This window comes from Nycticebus coucang, chromosome X, assembly GCF_027406575.1.
Source record: "Nycticebus coucang isolate mNycCou1 chromosome X, mNycCou1.pri, whole genome shotgun sequence".
In the NCBI taxonomy this organism is placed as follows: Eukaryota; Metazoa; Chordata; class Mammalia; order Primates; family Lorisidae; genus Nycticebus; species Nycticebus coucang.
In genome coordinates, this window is record NC_069804.1 from 179,367,889 (window position 1) to 179,393,460 (window position 25,572).

General features: G+C 39.2%; 1 protein-coding gene across 1 annotated transcript in view; it reads left to right on the plus strand.

Annotated features, from left to right (window-relative positions):
- Positions 1-25,572, plus strand: part of AFF2 (ALF transcription elongation factor 2) — a 485,141-nt gene that overhangs the window by 329,384 nt on the left and 130,185 nt on the right. The gene's annotated exons all lie outside the window — the stretch shown is intronic.

The following is a 25,572-nucleotide window of genomic DNA, read 5'->3' on the forward strand; positions in this document are numbered from 1 at the left end:
GGTGCAAGGGGTGACAGGTCTCTCTAGGCTTTTCATAAGGGCACTAATCTCATTCATGAGGGCTTGACTCTCAGGATATAATCCTCTCCAAAAGTCTCCACCTCCTATAAAACTGTCACCTTCTGGGTGAGGATTTCAGCATATGAATTTTAGAGGGGATACAAGCATTCAGCCCATGGCACCCATGATAAGCCAATAATAGTAGAAATGAATTAGATCACCATTACCCTCTCTAATGATATGGAGTCAACACAGGCTTGATCAATACCTGGGATATGAAAACAACAGTGATTTCAGTGGGAAAAAAAAATCTAGATCCCTTGCTTTCCATATTTTTAAGAGTTGTTTCAGCACTGTGTAACTTCAGCTAAAGAGATCATTGTATACAATATCCAGCTACTGCTGACTAGTATAGACAAGGGACACATATAAGCACCCATGATCAGACATGAAATATTGAGTGGATTGCTGCAGGCAGTCAGCCCAAGGCTTTACTATTTGCAGGTCATCTGGCATCTGTATATTAAAGACAAACAAGGACATCAAGGAAGACATGGAGTAAGAGATTACGTGATGGTAGGATGAAGTTCAGAAGCCAGGGCCTAGCAATTCACTCAGCACTGTCTTCATTTTTTATTAATGTTAACTAAAGGAGGAGCTTGGAGAAACCAATTTCCTCAGATTAACTATTGTAGATTTTCTAATATCCATTTGTCCAAGAGGGTATCAAGGGAGTATTTCTCTCACAACTTCTTTCATTCCACATAATAGAAAATGGAAGTCGACTTTTCTATGTAATAGGCACATATTTGAAAGTTTTTAATGAAATAATTTATGACATTCAAGTGGCCTAATGGAACACTTGAAGCGAATTGCTCACCTTTGGAAGATCATGAATAATTGCATAAAACAACTGGGAATGATTCCCCAATAGACTGAGGCTTTGGGAAATCAATGGCATTTCTACTTCCTTGGTATATTCAGTAGCAAAGCCCTAAAGCCCTGACTCCCATCATCAGCCCTTTTCTTTGGTTTTCTGGCCTGATCTATGCCTTTTAATTCATAGTTCAACAATCGAGAATCCTCAATTTTCTAAGAACTGAGGAAAAAACAACAGAAGTACATAATAAAATCATAATCCTGTTTTAAGGACTAAATGATATAGAAGCACAAAAACAAAAATCATCTTTTCTATTGTATGTTTCAGCTTCTCTATTTATCACATTTTGAATTTCTCTTCCTCTCGTTATCCTAGTAAATGATAGCTCTTACCCTTCCTGCCTATAGTCCTACTTCATCTCACCCCAATAAAAAAAGCCAATAAGATACACACATACACACACACTCACATAAGACTTTGGGAAATTAATAAAGATTTCCAAAAATGAAAATATACACAAAGATATTTTCTGTTGTAAAATAATTTTAGTCCTAAAGCAAGTATTAGGCTGCCACTGTGAAATAAATATGCCACTTTCCATATATACCATAGATTGCAATGTTTCAGTAGTTTGTAACTAACAAAAATAAACTCATGAATTGTGGTTGATAGTTAGAGGCTACATTTTCAAAGAACAATGTTTCATAGTGTGGTAGCATATAGCATAGTAAATAAGACAAAAATTCTCTATGGGGAACATTGGGTAAACAAGAAGACACTGAATATTTTCTGAGTGAGCTGCTCTCTTTTTGTCTGCCTAATCTAAAGTCCAAGCACTCTCTATCAGATCTTAGCTGCAGTAAGTTTCCTTCTTGTGGTAGGGTATGTTTGGGCTTAACACAGGACAGATCAGAATCATAATAAAGTTACTTTTATTATTAGCTTCTAAATGATCAGTTTACCCATCACTAATACTCTTCCATATTTTACTGTATTGTGACTTTTAAGCTACCTTCTAGGATTTTCCATTTGGCAGGGAAATTTTCTAGATGATTAAGAACATTATGGGCATAAAAAGACTGCTGGTGCCTAAAGTGTGGTGGGAAGCAGCCATGCTGCAGGAAAGACACCCACCCAAGGCTAACAGATGTCCTGGGCATGCTCCTGCCACTTAGTGCAGCAAAGAGAGATTAAATTCTTGTAAAACAGAATCCCTTAATTACTGGGACATGTTATTAGTTTGCCTTATCTTGGCCTGTTTTCCCTGTTGATGAAACACAGATCTTCTATTTGAGTATGGATTGTTTATAAGGACTGTGTGCATGAACACCAGATCTGAAAACAATGGCCCTGGTGTGCTTGAGTATAGGCTTGGAATCAGCCACGGTCTCTTTTTGTTCTTGACTGTTGCTGCTCTTTCTGGGCCGACCCCAGCAATATGAATGGCCTTTTGGAAGTATTTTTCAGATCAGTATACTCCATTGACATACAGTGCTTTTTATGGGGTGTCCATTCATAGAATGACATCCCATGTGCTTTAGCAAGACCATTGAACTGGAGCAGTTTGGAGACCTGATTTTGAGCCTCTGCTTTGTCTCGGTTGTGGTATTTGGGAGAGGGGAAAGCACTTCAGGAATTAGAAGATGTGAGTTTTAATCACAGGGGAATTTATTTTTAAAGTATACAGACAGGGCCTTATAAGGAAAACTAAACAAATTAATGAGCATAAGTATATAGACACATGGGTACACACACAAACACTTCTCAGAATTCAAATGTAAAGCAGTTACACACTTTAGTAATTGAGTCTAACAACATAGTAATAAAAATACATTTAATTCTTAATGGGAAGATAGAAGGCCCAGCCATTTGTTTCCCCCACCTCCTAGTCGACATGAGCCAGCTGTGTGGTAGTCTTGGAACAGGCCCTACCTGGGTCTTCTAAATCCAATGGAGTTTTAACCTCCCCGCAGAAAGGTCTCTGTCCCCCAAAAGAGGGCAAGACATTGGCTTAAGAAGGTGAAATTATATTTCTCAGGGTTGTAGAGTTGTATATTTGTACGGTAACATCATACTATTCTGTCTCTAAAAGACCCATTTATTTCAATTACCAGATTCAGGGTCTGAATGGATACAGCTGACATTGTGTTACTTTATAGTTTCTTTTTTTTTTTTTTTTTTTGTAGAGACAGAGTCTCACTTTATGGCCCTCGGTAGAGTGCCGTGGCCTCACACAGCTCACAGCAACCTCCAACTCCTGGGCTTAGGCGATTCTCTTGCCTCAGCCTCCCGAGTAGCTGGGACTACAGGCGCCCGCCACAACGCCCGGCTATTTTTTGGTTGCAGTTTGGCCGGGGCTGGGTTTGAACCCGCCACCCTCGGTATATGGGGCCGGCGCCTTTCCGACTGAGCCATAGGCGCCGCCCTACTTTATAGATAGTTTCCATAAAAACCCAGTATAAAGGCAGATTAGCCATAATGCGGGTTTTCCCTGCCATAAAGCCAGTTCCCCTACTTATTGTATTAGCTACATGCTTGAAAACATCTCAGCCATTGATTCAGAGAGTAGATGAAAGACCTTATAGAGATAGACTGGCTGTAGCTAGCCTGAATTTACCTGCGGGTGGTTGGTATGGACAAATGCCGCATGAACAAATCCTTGAATGTAGCACTAGCTGGGAAGAAAGGTCATTATATTATTACAGGAATGGTAGAAGCCACAGAGAATTGTGATTACACTATTTAACACAGGTGTCAGGCTAGGTGCCAGAGGCTGTTACATACATTGCCCTATGAAGCTTACCAGCCATCCTGGAGATGTTCCAAATTATTCCCATTTCACAGATGAGAAAAGCAGAGATAGAATCCAGTCCCTCCTCCCACGTGTGCACAGGCCAGTGGGAGATGAACCAGCCATGCCCACTTATCTTGAATGGACATTTTGGTTACAAACACGGCGAAACACTGTCACACTGTTCTTTGGTGGGAAAGTTTGAATGCAGGCTGAAGGCCCTCTAGGTTTAAAGACCCTTCTTTTCCCACTGGGTTGTCCTTCCTCATGATATTTGATGGGTTTAAGGGTTTGCCGTGCCAAATGTGACCTTTTTTACCTTGACACAACCATTAAGAAGATTCACAGAACTGAAGTTGGTGAAAAGTAGTCCCACAAGAAATTATACCTATCAGTATTTTGGGGTGACACAAAACTGGGTCAAAATTGCTTTAACTAAAGTATCATTATCTTTGAAGTTTTTTCTAAGTTTTATGAAGATTTCATTGCCATAGAGAAGAGAAAGATTATGAGCATGTTTTCCAGATCACTATAACTGATACAAGACTTATATTATTTCTTAGACAAATTTTAAAAATATTTTACTAATACAATGGTCACATTCATTGCAACCCTGACTGTCCTTGTACCAAACTTCCATCATTGAAAGCATTTCCTTTGGGATTTTGACTTGAGACTTAAGAATCTCCATGCCCTACTGCAGAGCAATAACCCAGTCTAGCAATTTCAAATATTCTGCCCCGCTTAAATGTTTGGTCTGCTACATAGATGCAATTTTGGTAGCAAAGTGACTATATAGTTCAGCATGATAAAAATGTTACTTTCTTAATTAGATTAATTCTTAACAGTATATATGTTTTGGTACTTGGAATTTAGAAATACTACTAATCGGTTTGAGGGTTACAAAAGCTAAAGCAAATCTGCTGATAAATCTTGGTGAATTTCACTAGTTGCAGCCATTCTGGTTTTTAAATCAAGGAGTATGCTAAATTAAAATTAAACACATAAATACAAACAAAATTTTTAAAAATGATAAACAAGTATGACAACTCTTGCTTTTAGCCTGTCTTGCATGCCCTGTGTCTCAGAGCTTGCCAACTTTTCCTAAGGACTTAATATATTTTTGGAAGTTCTCCACCTCGTCAGGGACAGCCACCTGGGAGCAGAGAAAACAAAATTTGGCAGCCTATTCAAGCTGTGAATTAAAGGTAATTCACAGTTTGAAATGAATCAGCATGACGTCCTTAAGAAGAGTAATCAGACATCAAGAGGATTTCATGTTGAGGATTGTATATTGGCTAATGTGACAACAAGCAATATCGGCATTTAGAATGTTCGCGTGGAGAAGCGCTGAAACTGCCTGGGCTTGATGGCTGCCAAGACTGAAAACGAGGGCTCCTTCAACGGGAGCTGGAGATTTCCACTTAAATTCTATAAGCTGAAAACACATATTTTTGCTCAGCTAGCATAGTTGATAGATCAGATTTGATTTTGTGATTTTTTTCATAGGCCCACATCTACCATAGGATTCATACTTTTCAAGTAGCCTCTGAGACACTTCTGCAATTGGAGGTGAATGTCTTTCTCTTTTTCTCCCTCTCAGGGAAAAGTTAAGTGTATCTTCTTTTCTACTTACTTCCAGCCATATCTGTTGACATTTGTTCATTCATTAATTCAGGTTTTTATTGTTTTCAACAAATACTCATTCAGCTCCTGTTGTAGGTGTGGCTCTGGCTGGACATTTTGATAACTCAGGGTTACACTGCACATCCTTTTCTCAAGGAGCTCATGGTCTGGTGAAGGCTGGACATTGGCAACACCAGTAACTCAACTAACTTGCATTTATTGAGTGACTACTACCCTGTTTCCCTAAAAATAAGACAGTGTCTTATTTTAAGGTGTGCTCCCAAAGATGCGCTAGGTCTTATTTTCAGGGGACGTCTTATCTTTCCTGTAAGTAGGTCTTATTTTCAGAGGATGTCTTATTTTTGGGGAAACAGGGTATGTGCCAGGCACTTCCCATATACTTTTTCTCAACAAGCCCATGGGATTCATAATTATTATGCTCTACAGAAAACAGAAACCGGAGTTCAGAGATGTTGAGTAAATCAAAGTGCCAGCATTGCAAAGGGTGGAACCAGAATGGGACCGGCTTCAGAGCACATGCTCTTCACTTACAGAAAAGCCATCCCATGGGCACTTTGGATATTGCTCTACTCATTTGAAGTCAGTTGTGATCTTATCCAGACATGAGGCCAAAGCAGACTAACCACAGTGGTAGCTGCCATTTTGGTTTAAATCAGGGAAAGTGTTAGTTAGATCTGAATACTATTATTTGAGTGAGGTCTTGCATATACTGTACATAGTGATACAGACACAGGGAAGACAGATCTGTCTTTAGCTCAGGGTCTGCGGCTGGATTGTGCCACTAGGACTATTGAATGTTCCCCTTAGTGAGGCATAAGGATCCATTGCCTGCAAGGGACTTATACCACCATCAAAACTCCATATAAGATTGATTGTGGTGACATATGGTGGGAACATCTCTCTCCAGAAATTTCCATTTAGCCATATTAAAATGAAAGGAAGGAAAGGCTGATATTTGCATCTGTTTGTGTAAAAGGTTCAGGTATCACCTTCTATGCTTACCAGCTTGTTTGGTAATTGGAAAGTGGCTTTATATCCTCATGGTGGAACAATTTTAAAAAATATTCCCATCTGTTATCAACCACAATGGCGTATTTCTGACATCTTCCTTGGCATTTTGAACAGTAACTGGGAGTGAGGCAGATAATCCTGGTGGAAGGCACTGAAGTTAATAAGCAAGGGACCAAAGTAAAAATAATTTCAGTTGTGTAATTAAATGTAATGTTGTAATAACACACCCATGCATGCACACATACACACACTCCGTGTTCCAGAACATTACATCCCTCAAATGCTTCTGATCTAACCAGACGCGTGTGCACACATACACACTCTTTTTTTCAGTTATTAAATTTTAAAATTATATGATCAGTGATATTTTTCTGTCAGTACCACGCGCTAACCAATTGTGCCACTGGAGCACTGATCAGGGATATTTTTCATGTGCATAGTGAATGATAATTTTGAGGCACTTTTACACAGTACATTAACATTATATGAGCCTCACAGAAATCTGTTAGATAACCTTGTGAAAAGAAATCAGACATTGGGAAGGGAAGATATTTGTCCAGGGAATGGCGGATTTGGGACTAGAAGCCATGATTCTTCATTCGCATTAGAACACACTGCCTTGTCCCATTTTCCCCAGATGGCTGCAGGGCCAGAACTCATCAATCAGAGCCCTGCCGGGCATTCCAGGCCCAGGTGAAGAAAATACAGCACAAGTATAGACAAGCCCTATGGATCATTCCTTGAAATTAAAAAAGAAATAAAAACAAAAATAAACCCAACTGAGACTAGATAAGAAGAAATACCCACCCTGCTTCTAAACTGTTCATTTTGTTTTTCCATCCTATCAAGCATGTCACAAACAGCCAGATCCTTTATCATAATTACGTTATTGGGAATGTTATGCTTAAATGGTCTGCTCTTGACACCTTCTCAGAGTTGCTAAAAGCCCTTGTATTTTACTGATGAGTGGGGAATGCGGCAGATGCATGCACAATTACAGCTGTAAAATCAGTTGAAAAATCTGACAAATGCCTTTCTTTGTGGTTCATCCATCCACTTTAACAATGAGGACCAAAAAAGGAAAAAGTCTCAAAGCTATTTGATTGACATCTCCCAATATGCTGCCAAGACTGGGACAGAGTGGGTAGCATGGAGTAGGGTGGGGTAAGGGTGGGCCTTCAGAAAACCAAATGAACACAATTTCTTTTCTTTGTTACCCTGTGGGATCTTGGCACCCAAGATCTCCCAGTATAACTCCTTAGTACACTGTCTTGTCCTTGTCTGAGGTTCCAGGGTGCCTGAGAGAGAAATGAGGGAGAGAAAGGTATCTAAAGAGAAGTGGAAGGTAAAGAATTAGCAACCTGTAACTTTGCTGGCCCCATTGCCTAATTTCTGGAGTTACTTGTTTCTGCATAAAAAAAAATCCCAGATGGATATTTCAATTTGGTAGCTACATGTGATATTTCTAGATTTTCAAAAGAAAACTATTTTTAAAGTACCTAATTCTCGCCTATAGCTTAGTGGTTAGGGCACCAGCCACATGCCCTGGGGCTGGTGGGTTCAAACCCAGCCCCGGAGTGCTAAAACAAACAAACAAAAAAATGCTGGGTGTTGTAGCAGGTGACTGTAGTCCCAGCTACTCAGGAGGCTAAGGCAAGAGAATTGCTTGAGCCCAAGAGTTTGAGGTTGCTGTGAGCTATGACACCACAGTACTCTACTGTGGGTGACAAAGTGAGACTGTCTCAATAAAAAAAATTAATAAAAGTACCTAATTCTTACTGTATCTAGAAATTGTCTAGGTTTTGCCTAGAAATTGAAAGGATCTTTCTAGGTTTCTCCAAAATCATTTTCATATATGGTACAGAGCGAAAAGAAACAACTGTTCACCATCAGTGTGCTTGGGCAATTATAGCCACCACTTCCAGGCACTTACTGTTATATATGCCAGGGACTGCAGCAAACATTTCACAGGCATCAGCTATTTTATCCTCACAAGACAACAACCTTCATCACCATCGTTTCCAGACTGTCATCTCCAGAGCTCAGAAAGAATACCCATAGACTCCTAGCACCACGCAGCTAACATTGGCAGTCAGGCCTGCCTGGCAACCTTGCACTGTGCCGATTCACTGTTCACTTGTTTAATCACCTTCCATCCTTATAGCATGCTGTGAAGTAGATAAGATTAAACCAGTTTTGTGGAGAAGGAAATTTCATGTCAGAGATGTTAAATGACTTGCTCAAGATCACATAACTAGTTGTTGAGGGAGCTGGAATTTCACTCCAGGATTCTTGGATTGCAAAACTCAAACTTTGGTAAATACCGTATCTACCTAACCTGTATGTGGTTTCAATTGAACTATTATTAAGTACAGGGGAAAATAAGAAAATAATAATAATAATCATGTTTCTATTTCTATGGCACTATGTGTTTCCATACATATTGTTATATTTGTTACATTTGGTCTACACTCAAGTCTAGGAGTCAGGGGACAGGGAAGGAAGTTATTACTGTCCTGTAGAAACCACAGATATTGGGCCTCCACTTCTGGCTGGCTCAAATCTCAGTTCTCTTACTCCCTGGTCATGTGACTTGATGAATTCATGGGTGCTGTTCTCTGAGCCTTTGTTTCTTCCTATAATAAAATGGAGATGGTATATTATTTAGACTCTTTAGTGAATTGTGATGTCAGCAGATGAGGTCATGAGTGGGCTTAGCAGTTAACTATTTCCATTGGTTCTCTCTCCATGTTAGGAGTGAGGAAAGTCATGCTCAAGTGGCTTAAGTGAGGTGTCCAAGCTCAGTCCCAATCTTCTTGGATCCTAGGAGTGTGTTCTTTTTGATAATATTGGCCTGTATTTCTCAAAAGTGTTGTGTCGCTGTGGTTTTAATCGAAGGATCAACTGTCAATGCTGTCAGATAGCAGCAGACTTAAAATCAATGGCTGTGTGTGCCATTCTCCCCCTAATCTGATATCCCCAGCATGTTTCCGGATGTTAAGAAGAGCAAATGCATTTTCCCACTCATTTATACTCTAGGAATCATCGTTTAATTTTGTGATGGTTTGAGCACTTGTAGAATAACTTGAAAACTTTAGAAAAATCACACACTTTTTACAATCTCACTGTATTACAGATTAGATATAAAAGACCTACCTTTTATCTTCATGCTTTTCGTGCAGTGTTTTTTCTTTATTGTGATATTGAAGAGGATCTGAAACTAGTGGCCTATCTTGCCCTTCACTACTGGATTAAAATTCCAGGTTGCTACTATGGTAACCGTACCTTGAAAATTAGATCCTGACAGAGTCACTAAGAAATTTAAAAGTGCATTCCTGCCATGAACTTTGAAGAAGGGTTGCTTACAACCGTCAGCGACAACCTCTTAATTGAAATAATCTGCCTTTCCATCTGCTAGAAAGAGTTTGTGTGTCTTAGGGAAGGGGGACAAAAAGATTATATCTTGATGGATTTTTGCAACATAAAAAATGGTTATAGTTTGAAGCAAAGCTGTTTTCTGCATGAAATTTAAATCAACTTCAGCTCAATTTATGCTATTCAGAGGAACTGTGATATTCAGTATTCATGGTGGCAGGAAGCCAAGAAGCACAGTAAGGACGTAAAGACACTCAGAGAAGATGCTGCTGGGGATGTAGCCTACACAAACCCTGGTTGCTCCAGAGGCAAAATGGCAGCTACTTTCAAACCACGCATTGCTGTACCCAGGCCTCTGGGAAGTCGGGGAATGCAGAGTGGCCACGTGGCAGATTGTCTGGTCAAGAAGGCCAGCAGTCACTGATTTGCCTAGTGACAGAAAAGCGAAATCATATCGATGCTCCCAATGCCAGGGGAATGAAGCCAGCGATATAGGGTCACTCACCATTTGGGAAATTGAGGAATTGAGGCATTTGTGATTTCCCTTCCCTTCCCTTCCCTTCCCTTCTCCTTTCCTTCCTTTCTTGACATGATTATAACAGTATTTTAGTGTATGCTTCTAATGCTACACGTACAACATGACTCTTTAATTCCCTGACAGTTTAATACCAGATTTTTTTTTCTCACTCTGAGACTTCTGCATACTCTTTCCCACACAACAGATATCAAATATTAATCCTTTTGGACAATATCAAATAGTAGGGTGGGCATGTGGAGGCATGGGAAGTCTCTCACCCCCTAGTGGTGGGAAAGTATCTTGATGGGTAGAAAACTTGGAATAGAATGGCCTCTCACCTCACTTGAGAGCCTCTTCATTGTTGATTTGGTCAGTGTGGTACTGAGGAGACTGTGATCATAATGGCTGAATTGTGATATTCCTTCAGACCCAAGGAATGCCCATGAAAGCCCAACAAACAAACACCAGCAATGTTTTCCTTGTGAGAGCAGTAGAACCACAGATAGCAACTGTGACTCTCCTGACACAATGGGTTAATAAATGTGTGAGCCCCTAAGTGGAGTAGGTGCCATTTATTCACCTATTTCTTCAGCAACTGGTATAGGAAGGACCTGCTACACAGTAGATAACCAGAAGATTATTGAGTATTTGGTAGTCAGTGAAAGAACGATCCAGAAAGTGTCAGTTGTCCTGAAGTAATTTTAATATTTCGATATACTTTATTCTCATATGCCTTAATCTATATTGAAAACATAGTGTTTTAAATGTTGATTAGTATGATGTAAGAACTCCAATTTGTACAAATAATCAACATGCTGAAATTGGCATAAATGTATTTATGATCTATGTACAAAAGACTTACTAAAAAAAAAGTGAGTATGTGTGTGTGTGCATATGCGTGTATGTGACTGGGAAAAAATGCAATGTAAAAGTTGAAGCAGACAGGCTCTGGAGCCAGGATGCCTAGATCTGAATCCTACCCCACCATGAGATCTCGGGCAAGTTGCTTAACCTCTGTATCACTCAGTTTTCTCATCTGTAAAATGGGGATAGTTATATGGCTTATATCATAGGATTGAATGATTGAAGTGCTTATCACAGTGCTCAGAACATGGGAAATTCTAAAGACTCACTAACTATAGATTATATATGGTTATGCTCATATAATATATTAGTTATATATTATATGCTCATATTATATATAAGTTACATATATATTATTTATTAGTCATAATTAGTGCAGTCATTATTGCTGAGTGCTCTGAGTGCTGTTTGTACCCTGTTCCAATCTTCAGCCACCTGTGTAGCCTTACACTCTGTTCCCTGACTTGTCCCAGTGGCCACCAGTTGGAGCAAGACCTCTGCAGAATAAGTAAACCTAGACATAGGTTAAGTCATGAATCCGTATAACTGGCTATGAGAATCTTGCTTCAAGTCATGAATCTCAGTTCTTCATGTGTACGATACGGATAACAGCAGTGCCTGCACCTCATTGGGGGTGTGAATAGTCAACTAGCTAATGGATATAAAGCACTCAGGATAGCCTGTCACCTCATATAAAATCACCACTGCAATAATCTCCTGAGTCATAATTGTTGGCCGTGTATTTCACATATGTGAATAACTACTTTCAAAATATCATGCAATCTTGTTGCCAGCTTTCTAATCAGGTAAAACAGAATCCTTTTCTATTTTCCATACGCATAAAGGAAATAATCTGATTAAGAAAATGTGTGAATAAAATGTCATGGACTAGCCCCTGTCATTCTGTGAAATAAGCACTCTATTCCCTTGTCTGTGCAAATCATTCCTGATGCTACATAATCTGCTTCTGTTTCCTTGGTCGAAAAAGACACTTCAGACTCTGCCTTTAATTATGATCAGGCTTGACTATGAATCCCTTGAGAAATAAGCTTATTTTTGCTGGGAGGGAAGGTAAAATAACATGTAAATAGGTTTTTAAAATACAAATGGAATCTCAGAAGGCGCACTATTGTGGAACACATTGTATATCAAAATACATAAGTACGTAGTTGTAACAGTGACTTAGTAAACACATTGCTGAGTGAACTATGAAAAATAATCCACCAAGGTGCTATTTCCCATACTCCTAAGCACTGAGTTAAGAGAGTATTGCCATAAAGTGGATATATACTGTTTAAAAATATTGGTGTGGATTTTTAAGAGTATTTTCTTCAGGCCCAATAGACTAATCATTTTTTTCCCTTGCTAGAAAAAGTATGTTGTAAGAAATTTACCTAAGTAATGTATTAAGTGAGGGTCTGAAATAGTTTTAGAAGATAACAATTCTGAGCAAAGAAATGTCTTTAGCAATTTGATTCTGAATGTAATACAAATTAATATTATGCAATATTGGCAGTGCCCATAGCTCAGTGGATAGGGCGCCGGCCACGTACACCAAGGCTGGAGGGTTCGAGCCCAGCCCAGACCTGCTAAACAATGACAACTACAACAGAAAAATAGTCAGGCATTATGGTGGGACGTGTAGTCCCAGGTACTTAGGAGGCTGAGTCAAGAGAATTGCTTAAGCCCAAGAGTTTGAGGTTGCTGTGAGCTGTGACAAGGGTGGCACTCTACCAAGGGTGACATAGTGAGACTCTGTCTCAAACAAACAAACAAGCAAACTATGCAATAGAATCCAAAGAGGTTCAGTGCAATCTTTCCAGTCTATCCTATATTTTGGCATTTCACACTCATCGTATTGAGTACTGACACCTTTATTATAAGAGCCTGAAACTAAAAGTAAAAGAAATACACATGTCAGTGTATATAAACAAATTTTTCTGTTCTGGAAAGTAATCTTTCTCTGGGCAGCATACCTTATCCCAGTTAAGAGACTACCTCTGTGGCAGAGCAACTGTCTTGAAGAATATTTTTTATGTAAAGTTATGTGCAAAACTCCTAGATGCCTGCTCAAAAATTACAGAATCATAAACAGGAGGCATCCCTAAGCATGTGCCACTTCGTTGCTCTGGCTTAAACATTTAGATCTCAACTAAAGGAACTGGACTTTTCAAAGCATGTTTCAGTTCAGCTTTGCTGCCTTTTAGTTCCATAATAAAAAGTTTGATGAGATATGATGAGAAGAGTAGAGAGATAAAGAGGCAGTTCATTATGCACATAAAAGAATTTCAAAAACTTTCTGGTTTAAAGTCATTAAATAATTTCCAAATTTTGAACCTATGGTATAAAACACTTTTCTTAGTGTAATTCTGATAATTTAAAGGGTGTATATATGGAAATATTTCAAAGCAATGTTTCTTATAAATAGAATCTCAGTAGCTGCTTCTTTTAAAAAGAAAGTAGGGAACAAATCAGATGAATCACAGCCGTCTTTCATAATGAAAAAACAGAAAATGCACATTCACATACCCACCCTATTACAGTATACTTTGGCTGTATGATGGTTATCTCTGAATGATTATAATACACAATTTTATGTGGGAGAGAAAAAGAAAAGACATATATAGATGTTTTCCCACTTGAAGCAAACCTGTCACAAAAATTCTAGCATATATTTCCAAACAGATAAAAAGGTAATTTTCACTCTTAAAAAGAATCCTTCACTTTGAAAATGATTCACTGCAGTTTAATAGTAAGCTCATCTCATGCATTTACAATGCGGTTTGATTTTCACAACATCAATTTACTTGCACTTAACAGTAACAAATCTATTGTGCAAAGTGATGCTTACTTGTATAAGATAAAAAAGCAATTTTTTAAAAATTGGAGTCCATGGTTTATGGTTTGCTCAGGATTAATATTAACTATTTATAGTTCAGCAGCTTTTGCTAACATAAGTAGAGATGGAAACGCTACAGGCTGCCTCAGAGGTAGTTCCATAGTGCCCATTCATAATTATCGAAATGCTGTATTTCAGCAGCAGTCAATCAGACTCGCCCTTGTTCTTGTTCTCATGGGAACTTAATCCTTCAGTCTCTTCTTTCCCTTTAAGCTTGCCTGGTTCACAGACACATTCCATGAGCTGAAAATCTAACAATAAATTAATGAGAAAATTAGGGCAGTTTCACGACTAATATTTGAAAAGGAATATAATCTTTGTTGACAGAGTATTCACAATAATGGGAAATAGACAAATTAGTAATTTTCTAAAGAACCATGGCAGTTCTTGTGGAAAGGTTACCTGGAGTCACCATTTTAAATGGAGCAAAATGCTATTGCAAAAGGGGCCAGAATTATTTGACATCCCTGCACCCAGGAACCAAAAGCACATCTCAAATGCGGAAGACACACTTCCCTACTTTCACCATAATATTTTAAAGAAAGATCTGGCTGGCTTTGCTTTTTAATACAAATGTGTTTAATCTTTGTTAGGAAGAGGGTCAAACCACACAGGAACGTTTTTAGGGATAAGGAGATTGGTGTTACATGCATTCTCTCCTCTTCTAAGAAACTTGATTTAGGAAACTTGTCTCTTTCTTTAGGAAAAGAAACAACCCCCAAAATAAATCCAAGCAATATAATGTACACAGCTATGATTTAATAATAAAAAATTTAAAAATTTAAAAAAATCCAAGCAATAAAAACCTCACTCAAATGATGGCTGAACACATTTTGTGACCTTTTTATTTTTTCTTGTTAAGCAGGCCCAGGCCGAGTTTGAACCCACCACCCCTGGTGCACAAGGCCAGCATTCTAACCATCACTCTAAACACTGAGCTATGGGCAGCCTATAATTTTCATATAGAATTCAGTTTTAACAGTTTTGCCACAGGTTTTTCTGAACTGATTATAAAATTTTAATCTATTTTTTTAATTTAGAGCACTAATTTCAGATTTTTTAATGTAGTTGTCTCAGCTAATTTCTATGAACAAACTCTACTTCTAAACTTTAAAAAGAAAAGGTCTATTTCTGCATTTGTGGCCACCAGGTGCTTCATCAAAAGAATCATGCATGTGTCACTGGGTGATGATTTCGAGAATTTGAGTATATTTTCATTGTCTAATTGAAAATCAATTTTCTACTGTATATTTTGGAACATTCCTTATTAGTATCAGACAACTTTCCTTGGAAGCTTTGACTTGTATGATCTTATTTATGAGATGTTAATGATATAATAGATGAGGCAAATAAAATTAGAGAGAAAGAAAATCACTTCCCTTTTCTGTTAGTTATGTGGATATGTAACGCAAAATTATTTTCAACATGAAATATTTAGATTCACCTAATCTAAATACTTTACAATGAAATAGTTACCATCAAATATTAATTTGAAAGGAATTTTATGATCCAATATATTTGAGAAACAGTTAGTTAAAAAACTAACAAGTCTTTTCATTGTAGAAATGCTTTGAGCTTTTAATATGCTAATGCTCACTGTGTTTCTACAAGAGGAGTGAAGGATATGAAGTGTTTCTCAGACTGACTACTTGGCCATAGAGGTTTTTTTTTTCCCCCCTCCAGAATCTCTATAAACATCATGTGGAATAATTGGGGCCATCTAAGTAACCGTACCATGATAGGGTTCTCTGTGCACGTGTACACGCAACTTCCATATCTACCTGGAGTGCGAATAGGTCATTATTGTTATTTTTTATCTTGTCAATTTCACCCCACCTTTCCTCCAGTTGCCCCACCAGATCAGAAAGTCTATTTTAAATCAAATGTCGCTTTTAGGCAGCTGAGTGAAATTACAGACATTTGTATTCCAAAATCACAGGGGCTTTATTTTTGTATTGATAATATAGAGGGTGGTCTGAAATCCCCCCAACTTTCACCCAGAAGATTTCTTTTGTGAGGAGTCCTTTTGTCTGGTTTCTTTTTCCCAGACCACCTGCAACTGTAAGTTGTCTCCTGGGTGGTTGGCTGGGATCATTTTCCCTCGCTGTGGGGAGAAAAACTGATTGAATAGAGAAAGAAACACTGCATACTCACTGAACATTCTTGAGAGATAATTTGCTGCCATGTTTTATAAAATCAGGGACTGGATGTGCTTAAGAGCTTTTTATTAGATATTGCCAAGAGAGATAATAGTCCTATGATCCTGCTGACTTTCAAGACCATCCTGAAAATGCAGTAATGAAGTCAACTCTCAAATCTAAGTGTGTGGACTGTCCACGTCAAACTGTGTCTTCCCCAGCTGGCTTGCTGCAGCCACCCAGCCCAGCTCTGGGCTGTCTTCCCCTGACCCTCTGTGGGAATGTGTTTTAGGAATGCAAACTCGCATAACCTTAGACTGAGAAAAACCACAATTAAGAAGATGATTTTTGAAAAAATTGTAGGGAGAGGGTGTTGCATCACACACAATCCAGAGTCTAAAGGAAAGAATTCTCCGTTTTGCCCTCCTTTGCTATGTGCTGCTTGGATTTATTAGCACAAGTAATCCCGAGCTGATTTAGTCTCTCTTAAACAGCCACATCATATTTTAATCAAGGCCAAGAATGTGTCCTTCATTTAAGCACTTTCTTGATAGCTGATCTCCTCTTATGGGGAACATTTACTACATAGTTAAGCTGGCAGGAACTGGAATTTCTGTTTTTTGTTTGTTTGTTTTTTATCTGTACACTTAGAGCAAAGATGTTTCTGTGTACACAGTACGCCACTGAATTATCATTTTTAATTACTTAATTGATTTAAACATTAGTATTGAACACATTTTACAATAATGATAACATACAAGCAGTTTATAATTTTCATTATGTCATATCTCATTCACATTATCTGAAGGTTGATACTAGATAATTAGTTGATTGGATATGGAAACGTCCCAAATATTGATGGATAGTACAGATGAACCCTGATTAGTTGGCTCTTTCTTCCTTCACCAATTACATATTATTCTTTGTATTTATTTTTGGTGTCTTCTCAATGTTAATAATATGCATCTTGGAAATTTGGAGAGATGGATGAGTGATTGTACTTGGACTGTATTATAACAGCTAGTTTATTGCATGAAAGAAAACAAATATTGAAATTTTTATTTCTGAGATTAACTTTTTTTACTGTGCATTATCTTATTTATCATTGTCACCGCCGATTTTATATATGCATGTTAGAGACACGTTTTAGCAGATTTCCTTTTTCTCAGCAAACTGGTGGGGTTAAATTAAGAAATTCTGAAATCATACAATGACCCACAAAAAAATAACAAAGATGACAATACAAAATGTTGAGAAGCTGGTACAGAATTACAGTTCGTAAGACTACCCTGCTGACAGTGGTACACCTAATCTAGCTAAACTCACTGCATCAAACTATTGTTTACATTCTCTTGGTTACCTTGACTAAGACGTGGCCATCCGAATGTATTTAGTTTTAGTAAAATCTGGTTAATAGATTAACGTTTGAGAATCTCACACTGAAACATTATCCAGGCAGTAGCAACAATTATTTTTTTCCAGGGCATTTGAGGGAACATAAGTAAACTTCCAGTAGGTATTCCAGTCTAGATACACGGTTGTTCTCTGCGGAAATATCAATAGTAAATGCAGATGCCCAGCTTATCTTGTGAAGTTGAGGTCACCGTGTTGTAGAGATGTTTCTCACTGTGAATTGATCCTTCTCTTTCTATTGTATTTTTCTTTGTCCACAGGGAGAAAGAGGGTAGAGTGAGAACAATGCTGGAAATCCAGGAATGTGTATTTTCATCTACAAAGAGAAGTCAAAATTAGATTCTTAGAAGTCAGAAAATTCTTTCTTATGTTTCCCATAAGATAATGTCCTGCTGGCAAATCAACCCCAGGTATACCTGGTCTCGGGGTGGAAGGTCCTTGTGAGTTTTCTCTCACTGCGACTGAGTTTCAATGAATACTGAGAGAAAAGTCAGTTAGCCAGTATCAAACAAGGTCTCAGAGATGCCCGGATGCGGCACTACAGGTTCTTTGTTATGGCCCAGAGCACTGTGAGCAAGTCTTCATCATTTGACACATGGCCAATGAGGGATATTTAACTTTAAGAGAGGCAAGTGGAATAATCACTGAAGTTGACTCTGCCAATTGGCCTACTTTGAAAGCCTGGAGTGGATTGGCTTCAAATGGGTAACTGATGAAGTCTTTCAAAAGAATATCCAGTTCCAACTGGTGGGGGATTTAACTCAGTGGCTTCAGATCAGCCCACGGACACAAAGGCTTCTCCGCATCTGTAACTTCTGTTTTAGCAATCGAGAACTAGGAGTCTTGTTGATGGTTGTAGTGGAAATAACAGGTATTTACTTTGAGGAGGTGAGCAATGCTATCTGAGGTGAAGCCCAGTGGCTTGACTTTCCACAAAATTCTACCAACACAATGGTATGAACAAATTTCTTTTTCAAGAGCATTCATTCCAATGTCTGAAAGCAGGTATAGATTTATGCAGATTGATTTGGCACAGTACTGCAAATTGCTGCTGTGAGATATAATTTAGAATTGCTTCCTAGCTAAGGCTAATGGCTAGAATCAAATAAAACATAAAAATAGGTTTACCATAGATTGTTTTATACATCAGATAAAGCTTTATGTTACCTACCATTGGAACTGGACGTGTTTTTGCAAGCAACATAAGGGTTGTTCATGTAATACTTTCATTATTTCCAGCAAGCGTAAAACAAAATAGAAACAAGTCCATTGAATTTAGCCACCATTAACTGCCATTAACTGTAATTTTTCCTGACAAGCTCTCTCTCATCTGATGATGAGCGAAACATTGGGAAAAGTAGACTGAAAAATTGTATAAACGTTAATGAAATATCCCCTTGTATTTTAAGTGTGCCCAGTTCAGACGTTTAAAATAGAGCAATTTATAATGTGTTAGCAGCCAGAACTCCATCATGTTTTAAGTAAATTTATTTTTCTTCTTCTTCGAGATTCTAAGTCACTCAGAGAAGACTCATGACATTTCACTATGCAAGGCAGGTCACAAATTGAATAATGTGAAATAACTTTATTAGAGAACTGAAGAAAATGATATGGCAATAATGTGTTTCGCAGTAAAATTTGATAGCTCTCTAAAGATCAATGAGTGTGTTTGTTTACTTTGAAGTGAAAGGACAAAGGCTTCATAATGGAATTCAGAGAAATGCCTGAATTAACGGAGTCTTTGCTGGATAAAATGGCTTTCCTAGTCTGTGGTGAATTCAGAAAATCTACCACATACTTTGCGGTAGAAAGAATAGTCTAGGTACTGTCTGTGATAACATGTCATTAGAAAGCTGCCCTGGAATGAATGAAAGTCCTCTCGTGGCCACACAGAATAAAACAAAGCTGTGAGTCTGCAAGGGTCTTGTCCTGTCCCAAACATTGATTGAAAGGGCACTTTATAAAGGGAGAAAGAAACAGCGGGGGCACCTTCATTTGCATCACCAAATGCTAATGATGGAGGCGCTTTTATGGACACACTGTGTACACAGAATAGGTTCAATTAAAAAGGAGCCATTTTACACTGGCCTTTACCCCACCAGGATTAGGGGAAAAAAGACAAAACAAAGACCATTTATCTGGGTAACAATACATTGCTTGAAAAAATGACGCAGAGTCCAGAATATAGGGTAAGCAAGAAGTGTGGGTCTCCCATGGCTTTATCTTTGTCACTTTTCTCAGCCAATGTGCCGTAGTCCTCGCGAAAGCATATCTTTTTCAAAATTAGGTAAATATGAATGATTGAAGTAGGCAGGGGTATTTGCAGCTGACTCTGACTAGGGAGAGCAAGATTTAGAACTTATAAGTTTAAAATCAAGCTTCATAGCCTGGACCAAAATGAATTGCTGTGTGATGTGTTTGGCCTTAGTAAAAGGAGTTGGGGGTTTGAGTTCAATGCCTGTGGACAGATGTTCCACAGACAAAAACCGAGGCTCTTAATTGGCACTAATTAGCACCCTTGTTGGCAGGGAGGGATTGACAAGGTTATTTCTATGGCACTGCCACTACCGACTCCCAAAGCTGTTCTTTCCAGGACAAGGGGAGAGCAATGTAGGTAAACTTATGCTCTTAGCCTTCACGGATTATTTGTGCCCCCAAACAAAGAGAGTCTTCACATTTCTAAGCTGTCAACTTAGTAAGATTCTTTGCCTAGGATATACATTGGCTTTTATTTTTAATTAAATAAAGTGTAATTAGTAGGAAACCATCAATACAGTAGAGTGACAGGCACTTACGTGCCGGTTTGCTTGTCGCTTGCTTAAAGAAGCAGAGGCAAAAAGAAAAAAAAAAAAGCTATAATAAGAATGAGAAAAACAATCTCAGCACATTCTAGATGTTAACACCAGTAGAGAACATACAGGATGTTTTGTCCTGGTCCAAATCCCCGTGACCTGCCATGCAATCCATCTTTTCAATGTTCTGTTTATAACCACCTCCATCTATAAAATGGGGAAATACCACCGTCCTCACCAGGGGGCTTAAGTCTGCAAAGAACCTGGATGTTGTGGTAGAGGAAGGTGTCTTGTAATTACGAGGTAGTTCTATGAGTGGTGTGATGAGGGAGACCGTGGCTGCATTCTAATAAATATTAAGCAAAGCTATGTGGAAATATGCTTTAAGTTTCTGCAAATGCTCCTCTCTCTATAATTGCAAATTTGGGAATTATGCAATAGTAGTTATTTTTTCATTTATTCAATTTAGCACTAATAAGGAGCTCAAAGAATGGATTAAAGTCATTTTTAGTAACATAACAGATTTTCTTATACTGCAACATGATGGTGTACATTGCTAAAGAGCTAGAGAGGCTCTTAAATCTAGATGAAGCCTTTTTTTCACTTCCAGGAAAACCAAGAGATTAGATCTCCAGAACTAAATAGAACCAAAAAATGTCTATCAATCAGACATAGAGGTGGGAGAAAACGCATGTGAATGTGGGACAGCTTTATGGCAGTTTCCTTAGGAGGCAATCCCGATGTAGGCATTTTTGTGAACATGATTTAAAGAAGACGAAACCTATAAGGAAGTGAAGAGAGCAAGATATGAAAGGCAGGATGGTGGGAATCCTGGACTTGTCCCACTTCGAGGCAGGGGCACCAGTCTTCTGGCTGGTCATTGGCTGGCTACCTCCCAGTCATTGCATAGGGGCTTCCTATTGGAGAGAAAGGCCATTCTCATTGTGCTAATGACAGGTCATTAGAAAAAAGCCCAAATGGAGAGCCCTGGAGAAGGACCCGCAACAGCTGGAGTAAGGGTGCGCCAGACTGGTGAAAGGAATGAAGGAAGAGCAGTGCCACCAGCCTCCACTACAGAAACTGAGGTTGGCAGGTGCCTCTCTAAGCACGGCCTTTGGCTCCCTATGCAACTTTCAGAAGAGCAAGATGTTTATTGCCCAGAATAAAGTCCGATCTTTAGTAACAAAATCCAAAAAAAATATTATTTGCCAGTTAGCAACAGTATGCACATGGACGAGCTAATCAGTGATTTCTTTCCTGTGAACAGTCCTACTTTAAGTAAAAGAAGACAGCACAGAGGTTAATTTGGGTTCTTACCTATTCATGTACTATGGAAACAGGATTGCCAGTTTTGCAAACGAGCTATTTTCATATATACCTGTCCATACCTGTGGGTGTGTTCTGGAGTCCTTGTCTTCCAGTCATCTCTCAGAACATAGATTCCTAGAAGAAGGTTTCCACTCAGGAAGACGTCATCCCAAAGTCTATGCTACTATCCCAAGTTGCAAAAGCCAGGGGATTTTCCTGTGCTTCCCCGAGACCATCTCTTATTGTCTCCTGAAGTCCCAATCCGTACCCTAGAATCTAGAGCCTAGACTCCTCCAAGCTCACTCACATCCTATGCCCCTCAGGGCATTTCCCTTCTCACCCAGCATTTACTATGATTGGAAAAGTAAGGAGCAGTCAAGCCCCAGCAGCCCCACCAGGTCCCTTCTACTTCCTCACCATAAATGCCTGGATGCCTTTCCTCATCAGCATAGCTCTGGTGCTGACACCAGATCCTCTGAAAGTTCCATACACTTTCCTGATACATCACACCCATGTGCCAGCCAACCCGCCACCATTTCTTTCCCAGGCCCTTTAAACAGCTTCCTCTACTCTCCACTCAAGGCCACCCTACTCTGCAGATTCTAGATATCCCACCAACAATCATTTTCAGGGACTGTGTGTTCTGATGCCCTCAGAAGATCGTAATCAGGGGAATTACCTGGCCAGAGTTAGTATTTAGAATGATCATTCTGGCCCACTGAAGGATAGAGAAGGCTTGAAATAACGTGAGGAGAGAAAAGAGAGATGAGTCTGGAGAAGGTTAGGATATCTGTGTCTCCATCAGTGGAATGGAGTGACAGGATACGTAAGGTGAGGGAGAAGGTAGAAAAGTTAAAATGACTCCAAGCTTCTTTGCTTGGAAATTTGGGTAGATGGCAACATAGTAGACACATATTAGTCCATTTTTGCTGCTATAGCAAAATAGCTGAGGCTAAGTAGTTAATAAAGAAGGAAATTTATTTTTTCTACTATTGTAGAGACTGGAAGCCTGAGATTAAAGCACTAGCAGGTTGGGTTGTCTGATGGAAGCCTAGTGTCTTTTTCTAAAGTTCCCACCTCTTAATACTGTTGCATTGGTAAGTTTCAACTTACCATGAATTTTGGAGGGATCAAAAACATTCAAACTATAGCAGAGAGGGACAAAAATAAAGCATGGGAATGAAGTACTGATCCATGTTACAACATGGACGAACCTTAAAAGCATAATGCTAAGTGAGAGAAGCCAGACGTCAAAGGTCACATGTGGTATGATTTTGCTCATATGAAATGTCTAGAACAGCCAAATTTATATGGACTTAAAGATGATTAGGAAGAGGGATAAAGGGTGGAGGGGATAGATGGATTGAGGAAATAATAGAAGAAAAGTTATCAGATTTCATTCTGGAGTGATGGGAAAGATCTGGAACTAAATAATCAATCATGCTGCTTGCACAGCACTGTAAATATAATAGAAAGTAGAGAATATTCCACTTTAAAATCCTAAATTTTGTATTATATACATTTACCACAGTAATAAGTAGATAGATGAATATATAGATCAAAATAAAACATGAGATGAATGAATGAATGAAATATGTACATTCACGCTTAACCCAGGAGGGGAGGCATGCCAGAGATTGGGAGTTCAGCTTTAACCTTTCCTGGGCTCGAGGCATCTCTGGCACATTGTGGTGAAACTGGATTTAGGAGCCTGGAAATCGAAAAGGTGTTCTAGGCTGAAGATGTAGCTGTAGGGGTCAGGGAAATGGACGGTACTACTCGGAGAAAGTGGAAAAGCCAGTGTCTGCAGGGGAATTGCTCTGTTTGCAGGCCGGGTGGGCAGAGGAAAAGGAAGTAGCAAAGTTGGCTGTCGGGGAATAGACAGAGCGGTGGAACTCAGAACACTATCTGCTTCTCCTGTCTCCCTGCTGGCTGGGGGACAGTACATCTGATTACTGGCCATGTCCTCAGTGTCAGGGATTATCTTGCTTTTCCTTTGTAGAGTTTATGCTATCCTCCCTGGCATCTGATCCCTCATGCTGTCTGACTCACCTCTTCTTCTGAGGTTATCTATAACTTTAAATGTACAGAAGCAAATGGGGCAGCGCCCGTAGTTCAGTGGTTACGTGGCTGGCCACATACATCAAGGCTGGAGGGTTCCATCCCGGCCTGGGCCAGCTAAAACAACAATGACATCTGCAACAAAAAATAGCCAGGTCTTGTAGTGGTCGCCTGTCGTCCCAGCTACTTGGGAGGCTGAGACAAGAGAATTGCTTAAGCCCAAGAATTGGAGGTTGCTGTGAGCTGTGACGCCACAGCACTATACTGAGGGCGACGTAATGAGACTCTGTCTCAAAAAAAAAAAAATGTACAGAAGCGAATTATGTAACCAAGACATGTACATCCCTGTAATATTCTGAAATTCTAAAAAATGAGAGTGATACTTTAAGCTCTCCAGAGGGCAAAAATCGTGGTACAGGACTGCTGAGGTTCTAAGATATCACACATTTAAATAGTCTGAATTGACCCTCAGATAGCATTGTCGGAAGTAACCAGAAGCAAAACTTAGCTTTAAAATTGGCAAGAATAGGAGTGAAAATAAATGAGGCTTACCAAAGCAATATAATCTTTAATAACCTCTCTTACAAATAAGACAATTTCTCAAATAGGGTGAGCAGTGACATGGGGTTTGGGTTGAGTTTTTGGTGATGTTATTTGAACTTGGGTTGCTCAAATAACCCAAGTTTCAGTTATTTTCTACTTTAGAAAATTGGTATTTGGAAAAATACTAGAAATGTCTTGTATCCCAGTTCTGGACACTGGAAGGCCAAGATGGAGATGTTGGCGGAGCTGGTTCCTTCTGCGGGCTGTGAGGGCAGCCTGTGCTCCAGGCCTCTCTCTTCCCCTTGAAGGTGGTGCCTTTGTTTCCTCACACTGGCTTCTTACTGTGTGTATGTCTGTGTACAAGTGTCCCCTTTATATGATCCATTTGTCCTGGATGGATTATATTCAAGTAAGACCCTATCTCCAACTAAGATCACACTCTGAAGTACTGTGGGTTGTGATGCCAACATATGAGGGGTTCTGGGGCATGAGGGGAAGTTACAGCTCAACCCCTAACAAGCGCATTTCCTAAATTTGACTTTTCTAAGTGGCAGTGATTCAAATGGCCCTCTGAATGTAGTAATGATCACTTGCTGAGTTCTGTCTCATCCAAGACAGTGGGAAATTGGGGGTGCCTTTTCCCTAAACCACTCTTAAGCTCCTTGACCTTGCTTACCTTCTGTACTGTCTCAGAATGACATGGACTTAGGGCGCTGGCTCAGGAGGCTTCTGCAAGCAGTAATTTCCAGATAACACTGTTACTATGATTACCAAGTTGAAAATAGCTTGCTCAACTGCTACTTGGGCAATTGATGAAGTAATGGGGGAAAAAAAAAAAAAACAGGTTTCGATTTACTTGTGCAGACAAAATGTTTGTAGGAAGCAACCCCCATATTCTTCATAAGCAGCTCTGTTCTGTAGGTTTTCCCAGCATCTTTTTTTAAATTATTTTTTTATTTTAGATTAATATGAGGGTACGTACAATTAGGTTACATTGTTCATGTGTTAGATAAAGTCCAAGTTGCTGCTGAGCACTTCACTCAGGAGGTCTGCTGTGTACTCTTACCTTGTACCCGATAGGTGAGAGCTTACCACACTCCCATCCCCTTCTTAAATGGAAATGTGTTTTTCACTCATGTGGGTGTTCATATACTCATCAGTGCTGAGTACATTGTGTGCTTCCTTTCCCACTCTTGTCATACTTTACTTAGGAGAATGTTCTCCAAATCCTTCCGGGTAAATAGAAAAGATGTGAAGTCTCCATCTTTCTTTATGGCTGAATAGTAGTCCATGGCATACATATACCATAGTTTATCCATTCATGGGTTGTTTC